This window comes from Myotis yumanensis, unplaced genomic scaffold (genome assembly GCF_028538775.1).
Source record: "Myotis yumanensis isolate MYYU_CA2020_CCGP unplaced genomic scaffold, mMyoYum1.0.hap1 SCAF_11, whole genome shotgun sequence".
Classification (NCBI taxonomy): Eukaryota; Metazoa; Chordata; class Mammalia; order Chiroptera; family Vespertilionidae; genus Myotis; species Myotis yumanensis.
The window spans coordinates 58,981,503-58,996,048 of NW_027223762.1; positions in this window are offsets into that span (position 1 = coordinate 58,981,503).

Here is a 14,546-nt window from a genome sequence, read left to right on the forward strand (position 1 = left end):
CCACTGTGTATGCTTAAGGGGAAGGAGACAATTACTAAAATCCTCCAAGGGTCTCAACTGTCAGATGGTGACTTCAGCCGGTGAACAGAGGCAACAGCTCAGGAACAGGTGCACGTGCAGCTTCAGGAAAGCTACACAGAGACACGAGGGTTTCATAAAGCCGCTGACATCCAGGGGTCAGAGTTGCAGAGCAGCGCTCTGCAAATTCCCACTGTGGGCCGACTCCAGCTCCCCACCCTTCTTTTGTTTTTGTTAATCTTGACCCAAGGATATTTTTTCATTGATTTTTATAGGAAGTGGAAGGGGTTAAGGGAGGGGCAGAGAGAGAGAAACATCAGTGTGACAGAGAGACAATGACTGGTTGCTTCCTGCACATGCCCTGACCAAGACTGGTGGATCGAGCTTGCAACTGAGGCACATGCCCTTGACTGGAATCGAACTTGAGACCCTACAGTCCACAGGCTGATGCTCTAACCACTGATCCAAGCCGGCTAGGACTTGCCACTCATTTTTGTATGGCCTGTGAGCTAAGCAGTCTTTATATTTTTTAATGATTAAAACAAAATATTTTTAAAGAACAGACTTATGTGAAAACTCTATAGAATTCAAAGGACAGTGTCCACAAATAAAGAGTGATTGGAGCAAAGCCCTGACCGTTTATTGACAGATGGCCTAGGACCGCCTCCTGCCCAGGGGCTGCTTAGAGTAACTGCACAGAGACTGCACGGCTCAGGCCCTCCATGTTGGCCTTTCTGCCCGCTCCCTGCACACATGGAGAGAACAGCCTCCCAGGTCTGGGCGGGCTGCCAGCACAGTCACTTTCTGGCTAGTGGTTATGTCCCCCATCCAAGCCAGCTCTGCAGCCAGGTGGCGCCAGCCCCATCCCATCCCTCTCTGTGACTTTGCTGTCCAGGTCTCCCCTCTGGTCCAGGTCCATCTGAGGGGAGAGAGGAAAGAGCGCTCCCGGGCCTCACACAGCGAAGGGGGAGCCCGGTCACCCTCCTCCAGGAACTCCTCCAGGGTGACCATCCTCTGTTCTGGGGGACCCAGGGCCACCCCCAGGCCTGGGGCTGGGCCACACCCCTCTTCTGGATGCTTCCTGGTGGAGAGGCCCATTCTGGGTGGCGGGTACTCCTGGAGGCTGAGGGTAGTGTGTCCTGGGGTGCTGGCATGTGGGGCGGGGCAGAATGCTGTGTCCCTGCTGGGCATCAGGTCCTCACTGCTCTTGGGTTTGCGGTGGAGCCGGCCGGGTCGGAGGAACCTGGTGTCAGGGCGAGGGGACACAGAGGGACACACGTCAGCCTCTCACTCTCGCTCACTTGCCTCCAGTGGGCTCTGTGCTGCCTCTGTCTCACGGAACACAGGGAGCCCTGCTGGGAACCCAGAGCACACTTCTCCCAGGCTGGCACTGGGATGTCAAGGACATGCTGGGATTCTCTAGAAGTTCACAGTGGGGTTTAATAAAAAAATAATGTGGGAGGGAAGTGCAGAGCTCCTGCTAAAGCTGAAATTAGCATCAGCTGTGAGGCAACTCCCTCCTTAGCCCTTGGGACAGCGTAGACAGACCATCTTCTGCACCATTAACAAACTTAAATGCTGTAAAGGAATCACACTCACCCGTGTCCTCTGACCACGATGGACTGGAACTCCCAGCCCTGTCCTCATCCGGAAACTGCAGGAACTCAGACTCGGAGGATGAGTAGCTCACCCAGGTGCCCAGAACTGGTCAGTGAGGAGAAGGGATCTGGACCCAAATCTGTGAAAACTCCCAGGCCTGAGCCTGAAACTGCATGATGTGCCCTATGGAGGCAAACCCATCATGCTGTGAAGAACTTCCTAATTGTCTTCTTTAAATCACACAAATAACACAAAGCCCAGAGCCCAGATCCAAGGGCACTGGAAAGTGCCCTGAAGGAAAGCCGACTTACTCTTCAGGCCCCGAGGTGAGCTGTCACTGGATGCATCCCTATGGCTCTCCAAGCTGCCTGGCCGGGACCCTGAGAGGAAAGGACAATCCTTAACTGAAAGGGCCGATGACCCAGTCTAGCCCAGACTCAGCCATCAAGTCTGACCATGAGGACATAACAGCGCGATTCTGCCACAGCTCAGGGGAGCGCCCCCAGGAGCACAGACCCAAATTCTGGAGATGCCCCAGGAGGGGTCCCGCCTCCCCTGAGTGCCAGGCCCCGTGCACAGTGGGCATGGGCTGTGCGGGAGGACAGCCTGTGCTTCTGTGTCTGTGAGGTCTGGGGCCAGGCGCAAAGAAAATTTCACGCAGAACTCCGGTACAGACCGAACAGGGAGGCTGTGGGAAAGCGATGGGTTGTAGGGGTGGGGAGCCCACCCTTACTACACATGGAGCTTTCTAGAACAAGTGGAAACACCCTGCCTAGACCAGGACAGTGGCACCTGGTGAGGGCGGGAGCCAGCACAGGGCAGAGTGTGCGCGCCCACGGGTGGACAATGAAGCCTGTGCCTGCTTCCCCTCAGTGGTCCAAGGGGGCGGGTGCTGGTGTCTCAGGAGGAAAGAACGTGCTGGCTTTCCCTGGCTGTTTGCTGTCCTTCAGCTCCTTCTCTTTTTTTGTCTCAAATTGACATCTGCCCCAAAGGGAAAAGAAACGGACCTCCCCTGTGACAAGTGTGGGGCAGCCGCCCTCCTGACTGCAGTGTGTGCCCGCCTGAGCTTGTCTAGGGCAGCCCTCCCTGCCTCCCTAGGATCACAGGGGAGCACCTGCTGCAGGGAGGGCGGCACCGCTCGGCCAGGCCGGCAGACCTCCCCTCCTGGTCCATGCCACCAGCACACGCAGTCCCATGGCGCCCCGCCCCCGCCCCCCAGGTATCATCAGGGCTGCACATCGTCCCTGCACACACCTGGTGTTGAGCTGAACTGCACTGAGACTGGGGCCACACTAGGAGCGCCTCTATTTCCTGCCCTGCCATGCAGTCTGCTCTGGACTCACTGGGGCAAAGGGCACACAGGTCCCCAGCCCTGGTGCGCTCCCTTATAGCAGGCATCAGATAAAGCCTGTTAGCAGTGGGGTTTGGGGGTGAGCCAACAAGTACTTGGTTTCCGTGAAGAGCACAGAAGCAGAACGAGCGCCCTCTTTGAGAAGGAAAAACTTGAACAAAAAAACCGAACTTCCTCTTGGGAAAGGACGTGTCACTGAAAGGCAACTGTGATACAGCTCAGTGGCTCCCAAAGCCTCTGTCCATTCCAGCCCTGCTCTGCCCACCCCTTCGCCTCTGTCTCTTGATAAGAGAAGCTCGAGGAATCAGAACACTGAGGAAGACAATCCCTTTCCTCAGCGGATTCGGCGTAAATCAGGCCCCTCGGTGACACTTCCAAGAGCGGTGGCTGACTCCTCCTGTTGTGTTACCCTCCACCCAGTGCGAAGAGGGGAGGGCTCCGGGGTGTCACACTGCCCCCCACAGAGCCTGTCTCTGCCCATAAGTTGCAGGAGCCCATGCCAGCACCATGGAGCTTTCTAGGCAATGGGAGGGTGGGAGATAGTGCTCCTCCTGCACTTATTGTTGATACTTCAGAAGCCGAAGCCAATGTAAACGCTCTCAGTTTTTGATTTAATTAAAAAGTTAGTTCCCCACCCTCCTAGGATTTTGTTCTTCGGAAATTATAAAAACCAAAGCGACTGTTAATGGTTGAGAAGGCTGGTCTCATTCACTGATTCCCTTCTGCCTACATGAGAAGGCAAGTGTTTCCACCAATTTCTAAGATGAAATTTACCCCTGGAAGCTGCTCTGGGCAACTCCAATCCAGGTGAGGAAGGTGAGACCTTCCTGCAATCAGTGCTCTCTGCCTGGGCCACTAGGCCTTCCTTCAGGCAAGGGCAGTCAGAGCCTCCAGAATAGTGACTCCCCATCACGGGAGGGGTGCAAGCAGGAGCTGCATGCTTAGGCCCCTCGGGGAGGCAAGGAAGGGGTGTTGAGGAACTGCGGGTCCCCATTCCCGCTTCAGCATAACACCTCCACTTTCACCGCCTTTGTGTGTGGGACTTGCACACAGGCCTGAGCTTGAAGGAAAAGCACTGTTGATGGAAACAGGTCTGAGATCCAGGCTGAAGGGCACCATGCACCGCCCACTCCCCGTGCTGCCTGTGGTTGGGAACTGGAGCTCCAGGGACCGCTCACGGGGGCTGTCATCTGAATTCTAGCCCGCTGAGAACATAAGGCTGGTGAGTCATCGAACCTGGAACATCCATGGGGAACCTGGGCCTTTTGCCAGACGGCCACCTCTGACTCTGGCCCAGCCCTGAGTCGTGGTCATGTCCAACTCCTGGAGAAGGGAGGGTCGGGTGGGCTATGCCCTTGGGGAGTATGTGCCCTGTATGTCCTATCTCTCCGTGTTTCTCCTGCTGGGACAGCCTCACACTCGGGACTCTCTCTGACTTAACTGTACATCACTCTTCCGCCTTCGCAATGACTGGGACTCCAAAGGACAGCAGTGTCCTGGCCTAAGGGCCATGCAGCAAAGGCAGCTGATACTTAGAATCCCAGGAGCCCCTCCCACCTCCAGGGCCAGCTGCACCATAAGCAGGGCCCTGAGAGCAATCCTCTCCCAGGGGCCTGGGGCCTCCAGGGGTTGCAGGAAGCAAAAGGAAAGAACCACCACCTGAGGGAGGAGGCGGGTTCCCTAGAGACTGAGCCTGCACCAGCAGCTCCTCACCAGCAACGTCGGGAATCTATGGGCCACCAGACACTCCTCTTCCCTGAGAAGGACTAGGATTCCCTGTGCCTCAGGCCTGCCAGCTGCTCTCTGACAGCAGCCCTGGGTCCCCCCAAAATGGACACCAGGGTCTCCATTGTGCAGACAGCTCTAGGTCCCCCTGAGCGTGAGCACTGGGCTGCCAGGGAATCGCCGTGGGCAGTGCTGGGTGTGCAGTATGAGGGGCCATCAGGCAGGCTCCACAGGTGTCTGAACAGGCCTGGGCTCTGGCTCAGGGGGGATCCAGGCTGAGTCAGCCCAATGGTTAGCCTGGAGGGCCAAGCCTGGAGCCACACAGGCCGTGGGCAGGCCCAGGGGAGGCGGTGCTCCTGGCTCCTCCCGGAGCCCAGGCAGGGATTCTACTTTGCAGAGATGGGGAGACCAGGCCGAGTGCTGAGTGCCCACAAGGGACACAGAACGAGCCCACCCCAGCCACACAGGGCACATCGCCCCTGACACCCAACAGTCAGTGGCTGCCATTTCAGTGTCTGGCCAGGATCACAGAGGGACTGCCTCCTGCCCTGTGCTCACTCACTTCACCTTCTCCCAGGGGTGCTTCTGATTTGTAAACCAGGGGCCAGGTCCTGAAGCTGAGCCAGGCAGCCTAGAGGGCAGGGGCCCTGTCTGTCTTTGCTGGGCTTGTCAAACCACGGTTATGCTTGTCATAGCTTCCAGGGTCCAGTGGGAGGTAAGATGATGACAAATCATAACCACTTCTTCTCTCCTCAGTTCTAACACCTCCAGGGCAGTCATTTCCAGCTCTTCTGCTGTCCTCAGATGCTGTCATCTCTAGGTCATAAGCAGAATGTCTTTTTAGGTTTTAAGCTGTATTTCTCCCCTCTGTTGCACATTTTAAATTTCCCAGTGCTCATCCTCAGATGCTACTTTTCACAGCATCCTGCTCTTGTTGCACCATGCAAAGTGGCTTATTCTGCTGTCATGACCAGCATTTTAAAGCTTTTGTCTCTGTGCCCAATGCCTGCTGACCCTGTTGCTCTCACATTGGTTCGTCTCTGGTGTTGCAGACACTCCTCAGGTGTCCGGGGACCCTGACCTCTCATGGGCTCCCCCTGGCAAGATATGACCCCACTGCCCTGCTGGGAGTGTCTCCCGCTAATCAGATACCTTGAAGAGGACCATAATGTCCCATCTAAGCTGTGAGCACACAGGGCTACTGGCATCTGGAGACATCCAACCTGTCAATCCTCCCTGAATCCCCTTGTTTTTCAGTCTAGGACACCTGCCCTCCTCACCATGGACCGGCCTCCAGTGCAGGGACCCTGTCAAGTCTCCTCCCTGGAGAATAAACCTCCAATGTTGCCTGATTTTAGCCCAAACTCTGGTTCACCTCCGTTCAGGAGCCGCTTGGTGCCACCAATTCCTGAGCAGTGGTGTGGGTCCCAGGGCTCAGGCCCAGCCGTCCAGATGGCGGAGTTACCCTCCCAAAGTCGCACAACTGTAGGCGGAGCTGAGATCTGAACCTGTGTCTGTGGGACACCAACCTGTCCACAGCATCACCCACATGCTGACCACCACTCAGTCTGAGAGGCGCCTCCTGCCCCTGCGAGCTGGGTCTTTGGGAAAGACCTCGGGCCAAGATGCTCATCCCTCTTGGTTCTGGAGGGACCCGTGACTCACCGTGGGTGGGGCCTGGGAGCCAGGAGGAGGAGGTGAAGCTGGAAGGAGCTGTAGTGATGGCTGAGGATGAACAGGCCCTGGAGCCCAGCTCTGATGGCCTGGGCTTGGTGGCTGGGTCAGCGGAGGCATCAGTGCAGTCAAGGCTGCCTCTGGGAGGGGCCACTCCCTTTGGTATTGGGTCCCCAGGGCCTGGGGCAGAGAAGGACAGTGAGAAATGGGGCTGCAAAATCCCATGCCAAGGTGGGACGATCACACTGAGGCCTAGAAGCAGAGGCAGCAGGGCCAGGGAGCCCAGGGACAAAAGCGGGACTGTGTGCCTCACGGACTGTCGTCTCAGGTGGGGCCCTGGTGGCAGCCTGAGCTGGAGGCCCCGGGAGGCCGGCCCTGGCTCTAACCATGGCTCATAGTGCGAGCCCCCAGAAGCCAGGAGAAAATAAAGGGTAAGCTCAGGAGGCTCAACAAAATGTTGATAAAGTCCAACACGTTAACTACTGTCTCCCTGCCGTGTCCCTCAGTCCCTGATTTAATAGTTAGAAGACCTGGCCTGTGGCTGTTCAGGACCACTCCCGACCTGTGGGCCAGGCCCCCAAGGTCCAGGATGTGCACCCTGCCAACGGGCTTCCCTTATGATTTGAGAAAGAAGTTCATTGCCACCCTAACAGTCATCTGTTTAGGAAGTCTTCATCTCTCATGATGACTTTGATTGCAAGAATGATTTTTACCTTGTATGTTTTGCAATCTCTGAATTTTCTTCTATGAACATATACCCTTGTCTAAGTTAAATAAAACCCCAATAAAAACAACAACAACATTGGAGAAAAAACGCACCTAAAATATCTTCCACTACCTCCTAGTAGGAAAGGGGATGGGCTCTCCAAATACAAGTGAAAAATGAAAGTGGCTGGAGTTCCTCAGAGCATCAGGACAAGGTTGTTTTGCACAGTGTCCTGCTCCAGGCAGGCTGAGAGCTATGGACCCAAAGCCATGCCCACTGTGGGGATTCCAGTCCCTCCACACTCTCCCAGGACAAGTCCCCCATGGCCCTCAGCCATCCAGTGTCTGGACTCATGGTGTAGTTTGAAGCACCCAAGCCTTGCAATGTGAAATCAAGGGGAAATTTGGATTCTGAAAGATAACCTTGATGAGCAGCAAGATTCAAGTCTGGTGGGATGAATCTGACAGGCGTCCACTGCGTGAGGTCAGTGTGAGCAGCAGCAGGGAGGCGGAGGTGCCAGACAGCAGCCAGGGCAGAGAGACAGCATTTCCAACAGCATGCAGGGCAGGCAGGCAGGGGGGGACCAGCATGGGGCAGCCCAGGAATCAGAACAATTCATGCAATGAGGTCAGTGCCACATCAACTGACAGGAGCAGTGCGAGCGTCATTCGTTTACTTTCACGGTGACCTTGCATTTATGATAGTGGTTTTCCACTCACAGTACTGATAACAATCTTCCCTTTTAAAATAAATTGGAAACGGCAAGTCGATTCAAGGGAAAGTATGTAAGTATCACTCAGGTGAAATAGACTTTGCAAAATCATGGAGATGGTAAGAGGATGGCTGAAGACAGAAAACAATGCAGTAGCTAAAGGCCTCTGTGGACCAGCGCTCCCAGCTGACGGTGACAGTGAGCTGATGACCTGTCTGTCCACTGCTGCCCTCATAGCAGCATCCAAGACGTCAGAGGACCTCAGCACGGTCCCAAAACATCACTTTGGGCTGAACCCTGGCTGGGCAACATCGATCTGATTATTTGAGATGCTGAGTGGAGCAGAAAATTCTTCAAAACACAGAAGACTTCTAAAAAGAAACTGCTCCGCAAAAGCCAAGATTCTGTGCTCTGACTCAGAAGGTGGAGACAAGGGCAGCAGATTTAAAGTTAGCTGCCCAAAAATGAGTCTTAAAAAATCTCACTCGACAGGGGCCGCACAGTTTCGGAAGCATAGCGACCGCTGATGAGTTCTGCACTGCACAGGGGCAAGGTCAACAAGCCTGCAGGTGCGAGAGAGAGGGCGGCACTGGGCCCAGGACTCACTTAGCACAGACACCCTGGCCCAGGGACCTGGATGTGGATGCCCTGAGGCTCCCCTAACACAGGGCTGCGCTGGAGTCAAGTCCAGAGGCTGGGACAACTGGTCTCCTTTGAAGTCAGAATCCAGGTTGGCTACTTTAAGCTTGGCTTGGAATTTGGGTCAGGAGGAGGGGTCCACTATGGGTCACCTGGCCTTTTGCTACTGTTTTTGTTTTTCTGCTTCTTTGTTTGAATTTCAGACATGAAGGCAGGTACATTGTGAAGACACTGATGGATTAGAAATCCCCACTGTCTGAGAAAGGGAGGAGCTAGTTAGAAGCAGGTGCGATGTCAGAGGAAGAGGAGAATTTCAGGCGTTTACAGAAAGCTGGGCGAGACGATGGAGACTTTCTTTTCCTCGGTTCAACTTCTGCAGAAGCGACTCTTTTTGCGCCAAGTTGCTAAGTTGTAATCTCCTGGATAACCCAAGAGAGGAAGGAAAAACAAAACAAAACAGCAAATAAATGAAATGAATAACAAATGACTGCCTTAGCTAAATGTTCTTGGGAAATCAGAGTCCTGTCCTGCCCAGGAGAGTTGGAAACAATACCCACAGCACAACCAGAATCAGGACTCGGTGAGCCATTCTGCTCTGACCCCACTGAATTAATTTAGTGGCGTCCTGTGCCCAGGTTTTACTTAGCACATGAGGAGGATTCAATATTGCTCTAGGAGCCGCTGCCTTAGACTATTTTTCAATGTCAATGTGTTAAACTATTAAATAAGAATGTTTACTAGTTTAGGACCTGGTTTTTCTTACTCCTCCGCCCTAATGACCAGCTCCCTGACATCTTGGCTCACACACAACTAACTCCTGCTCCTGTTCAAACACCTTGGGACACTTCCTAGTGTGCTTCTGGTTGCTGCAACGGGACAGTCCACCTGAACTGCTCACTAATAGTCCTTGTGCATCTCAAACAGCCTCTTATGGAAGGATGAGTTTGAAATTCCTCTTTTTCAGACCAAAACACTGTCAACATCAAGAATTATTCCCATTTAGATCCCTACACATCCTCTATTGCAAACCTACGCTTCATGACCTTTAAATTATGGAGTCTTATCAGAGCAGACAATTGGCCTAACTTCCTGAACATGCCCTGTACATGAGCATAACTGACTTATCCGATTTCTGACTTAGGATTCAAGTTCATAGAAGCACCAGTTATTTCTCTCTCCACACCACCTCCTGGTGGCCACAGCTCACACCACAGGAGAGGGGACCCACTAGGCAATGCTGGTGCCCCAGGCTTGGTCAACACCTTCAGGAACCAAAGCAGCTTTAACTGTAGGCAGTGCTCACAGTGGATAAGAGTTCAGGCTCTGTAATCTGTCACACCTGTGTTCAGTTCCCAGCACCACCTCTTATTCTCTGGGAAAGTGCTTAACCTTGTCAAGCCTCACTCTCCCAGCCCTGAAAAGGGGATAGGAATCGTGCCTGCTCCACATGACAGTTGGAACTAAAGGAGAGACATAAAGTATGAAACTAGCTAAAGATTGCTGAGCCCCGAAAGAGCCCCCATTACATGGCTGCCGTTACTAATATCTACCACTGACCTCCTCACTCAGGAATCCAAACAGTTGTTTGTTTGTTTTATTAATCCTCACCTGAGGATATTTCTTTCAGGGAGAGTGGGAGGGAGCAGCAGAATCAGAGAGAGAAACATTTCTGTGAGAGAGACACATCAATTTGGTGCAACCCACACACCTCAACGGGGCCGGGCATTGAGCCTGCAACCCAGGCATGTGTCCTTGACCAGAATCGAACCCTGGACTCTCTAGCCTGAGGGCTGACACTCTAACCACTAAGACAAACCGGCCAGGGCAGTCAAGCATCTTTTCTCTGAAAGTTTTTCTAGCTCTATTAGGCTGATTATCGTAAATTAAGTCAAATTAGACAATAACACAAAGGAAGGTGGTGAATGTAAAAAAATTTATGTAGCCCCCATGAGAACCCTTGGCAACAGATGCCTCAAGATAAATGTTAATAAGCTTCATTATCATTTCCCTGCATGTGAGCATTTGACCTAATTCACCTCCTGTAAAGACTGGGAATGCGAGCATAAGTCCCTAAACACTGGTATGGATGTGTGTGCACACTTCGTTTTTTGCATTTCGAGGTCCTGAAGTGGTGAATGTCACCCAGAAAGGCATGTGCACAGGTCACACTTAGGAGGCAGCTTGTCACAGGCTCTGGTGCTGTAACAGCCGCCCCTGAGAGGGCACGAGTCTCAGGCCTGGGCTGGTCTTCAGGAAGTCCTGGTGTCCTTCATAAAATTTAAATTCTCAGGGTGCATGTTTGGCAGGTTTATAGGTAAGTCATGTATGAAATGATATTTAAAAGTAAATTGAAAACTCAGCCATGTTTAAGGCAAGTAGGATGCACTTTCTCCCTTGCTGGAAGCTGGTCCATCATTGCCGCTTGACATAGCCACTGCAGGGAAGAACCATCTGCACAGCATATGTTTCAAGGGACCTGGTTCATATGGCATACTGTTCTTAATATGTTTGCTCCCCTACTTAACGCTATGTGTTTTAACCAAGGTCACCTCTCCGAGAAAGGTTGTTTCTCCAGGTGGGGATTTTTCCCTGAAGTTAGAGATTAACAGGACTAAGGAAGGGAATAAATCAGTAAAAACCCTTAACTAAGTGCCAGGCTGGTAGTTAACCACTTTAACTATGAACAATCACGCTTAAACTACATAATCTTTACTTAGGATAATCTCCTTCAGTTACTTCCTTGTAGCTTAACAGAACAATAGAGTAGTGGCCTTGGAATGGAGATAACAAACATCATAACCTTTGGAATAGAATGGATAGGATTAAAATCAATTGGTATAAATACAGATGTAACAGAAGAATAAAGACAGAACCTGGCTGGAGAACCTGACTAGAGAACCTGGACAGAACCTGGCTGGAAAACGTGACTAGAGAACCTGGCTAGGCTGCTGATGAACTGAACACTGTCTCCGTGTCATTCCTTCTTCGCCGACTCCGTCCACACCTTTGGGAACACCTAGACCTGCTGGGGCTGGACCCCAACACCCCCTCTCCCAAACCTTAACATCTCTGAAATCAGGATGCAGCTTCGATTCTGACTCATAGTCACTGTTGTCCTGGTGGCAATTGTGACAAAATCGTCACTGCCACAACCCATTTATCTTCTTCTTATGTGAGCACCCTTGTCCTGACAGCCTCTGAGATTCCATGAAATACATACAGCACATGCAACTAGGAATCCACTTCAGAACCTCTGGCAATTCCACGTGACAACCCTGAATGATGAGGTGCAGTGCACCCCGTGGTGGCAGGACTCAAGGCCAGATCAGGTCAGAGAAGAAAACCAGACCCGCTTGTCAAAGTGACAGGAAGATCAGAGCCTCAGGAGGCCTTGCTGAAGACCTTGCAGCTGTCCTCACGTGTTAAATGCACTGCCGATCTCCCTACAGAAGTGGCCTATTGTAGGCCTGGAGGAAACAGGGAACCCCAAATCCTCTGCTGTGGAGCTTGTCTCTGCAGTAACTGTGTGGACACCAGCTCTGGATATTTGAGTCCCTACCACAGTGTCCATGAGGCGTTAGGCTCCTCATACTAAAGGACCTCAATTGTTCTGGGACGAAAGTACAGCAACACTGACTGGGGGTTATATTTCCTACTTGGGTGTTCACATTCCTAAGGAGACAGATGTGCATGTGTGGAGCACACTCCCTTCAGCATTCTACACACACACACACACACACACACACACACACATGTGCACACAGAGGCAGTCTCCTTGGTTCTCCCCTGTCCCTGAGGGAGACCTGAGTTCCTGCCCTTCACTTCCCCCCTGCAGACAGGTCAGCCCCTCCTACCTTTTCCCCTGGGCTCCCTGCAGGTCTCTTGCTCTTCTGTTCACTTTGAGCAGCATGGGGTGGCCTGGAGGGGCTCCAGCTGCGATTGAAGAGGCTGAGAAGTACTGGGCGAGGCCTGGTCTGAGGACCCCAGTGGCCAGGAAGGCCTCTCTGAGGTTGACTTTGGTCGTTCTCTGGAACCCCCTTTCTTTAGTTTGATGAGTTTGAGTAAGAATTTGGCTCCAATCCAGTGCTTTTTCCTGTAAGAGGTAGGTTTTTAGGACACAGCCAACCCTCACTGCCCCTCCAGCAGGTGTCTGGGTGCCCTACGCGAGCTGGAATTTCCATCACCAGCCTGTAAAGGTGGTGGTTAATCTGGTTCAGAGAGCGGGTGCTCTTCGCCGTCACCACGCTCACCCCACCTGGGGCTCAGGAGGTGGCACACATTGTGCAGTTAATTCACACAGACCCAGGGGTGGTAGAAGCCTTCATCGTACAGGAACCCACACTGGCCATTCGGGAAAACAGAACTTCAAACCCAGCTTTCAGCTCTTAATTACTGTGCCAAGTGTGGGAAGTGGTGCTATACTAACCTAATCATGCTGGTTGGCAAAATTCCACCAAAATGCCATTTTTAGAAAGAGTCAGGGACCTCCTCACCTTCTGCTAGAGTTAATAATACGTGAAATAGACTGGCATATTCTGCCCACTCCTGGCACTGAGGAGTCTGGGTGAGGGGAAGAGGGCAGGAGAGTGGGCCCGTTCAAGTAAAAATAGTGAGCCCTGGATGAGTTACCCAGTGGTTGGAGCATCAGCCTGAGCACTGAAGGGTGGTGGGTTCCATCCCCCGTCAAGGGCACATACCTGGTTTGCAGGTTTGATCCTCGGCCCCGGTCGAGGTGTGTGCAGATGGAAACCAATTGATGGGTCTCTCTCATCTCTCTCTCCCTCTCTCTCTCTCTCTCTCTCTCTCTCTCTCTCTCTTCCCCCCTCTCTCATTTACTCTCTCTCTCTCTCCCTCCCACCGCTGTCACCTCCCTCCCTCCCTTCTACTCTCTCTAAAAATCAATGGGAAAAATATCCTCAGGTGAGGATTCGAAAAATAAGTAAATAAATTTAAACTGTGAATGTAAAAGGTAATTCATTCCAGCTAACAGGAAATGAAGCATTCTAATGTAACAGGGACCATAGCTGGGTTCTGGTCCTGGCTCTGCCACGAAACAGCACTGTGCTTACAGAAGCCACTCAATTTCCTCATCGGTGCCTCAATTTCCCTGTCAACAGGAGGGTCAGGCAGAGGTTCTGAAATTCTGTGGTTCTGTGATTTCTACAGATAGGCCCTGCTGGATTCATGGTGTTTTAACCTCAAGGCTGGGCTGGGACAGGACAATGGGAAGGCCCAGCTCCTGGGCTCAGGCCCGGGCCCAGGGGGAGCCCTGCTGGATGGAGGCCTGCAGTCTTAGGGGCCAAATCGGCCCACCACCCAGGCTGCTGCTCTCTGGGGAAGGGAATGTGTTTGTGAACTTGCCCTGGACTTGGGTCAGGTCCAGTGAACCCAGAGGAATAGTGGTCAGAACAAAAGTTTCCTGTGCTTGAAGACAGGGGTGCCGATCCAGGCATCTGACCCAAGCTTCCTTCCCAAAACAGAAACCTGGTTTTCTAAGTCCTGCAAACTTAAGACAAATGCTGATATGCCTGCTTTAGTGGCTTTAAAAGCACAGACTCTCTGCCCTTAAACAGGCTCCTGGCCAGCTGGCATTCACCATCCCTCATAGGATAACCCTGAGTATGGAGGGCGGGACGGAAAGAAACTCTAAATTCTTTCCCTGCTGGGAGTGACCTGCACACAGGGACCTGCCATAGAGCAGAAGGTACAGGCCCAACAAACTGGCAAATGCTCTAGATGCTACAGCTTCCCCTGCTCGTGAAAAAGCAAACTTTCTGTCCTGTGTGTAAGCTACTGACGCTTAAGTCAACTCACTTCTTTGGCGCTGGATCATGGAACTTGTGCTGAGCCATGCTTTTTTCTTCCAGTTTTTCATTTTGTCTCTGTAAGGCATTTAATTTGTCTCTAATGGAGGAGAGAGAAAAAACAATCTGTTTTTTAAAATAAAAGACATAAATTGACTCAACACCCCACCTGGGACCTGGCCCAGAAGAAGCCAGTGTGTTTCTGGGACTCAGACATCACGGTGCTCATGTCCACCATGACCCCTGAGTTGGGAATATGGGGATGGAAGCATGTGACATGGGTCCAGGATCCTAACACGTCGAGGAGACGGCTGAACA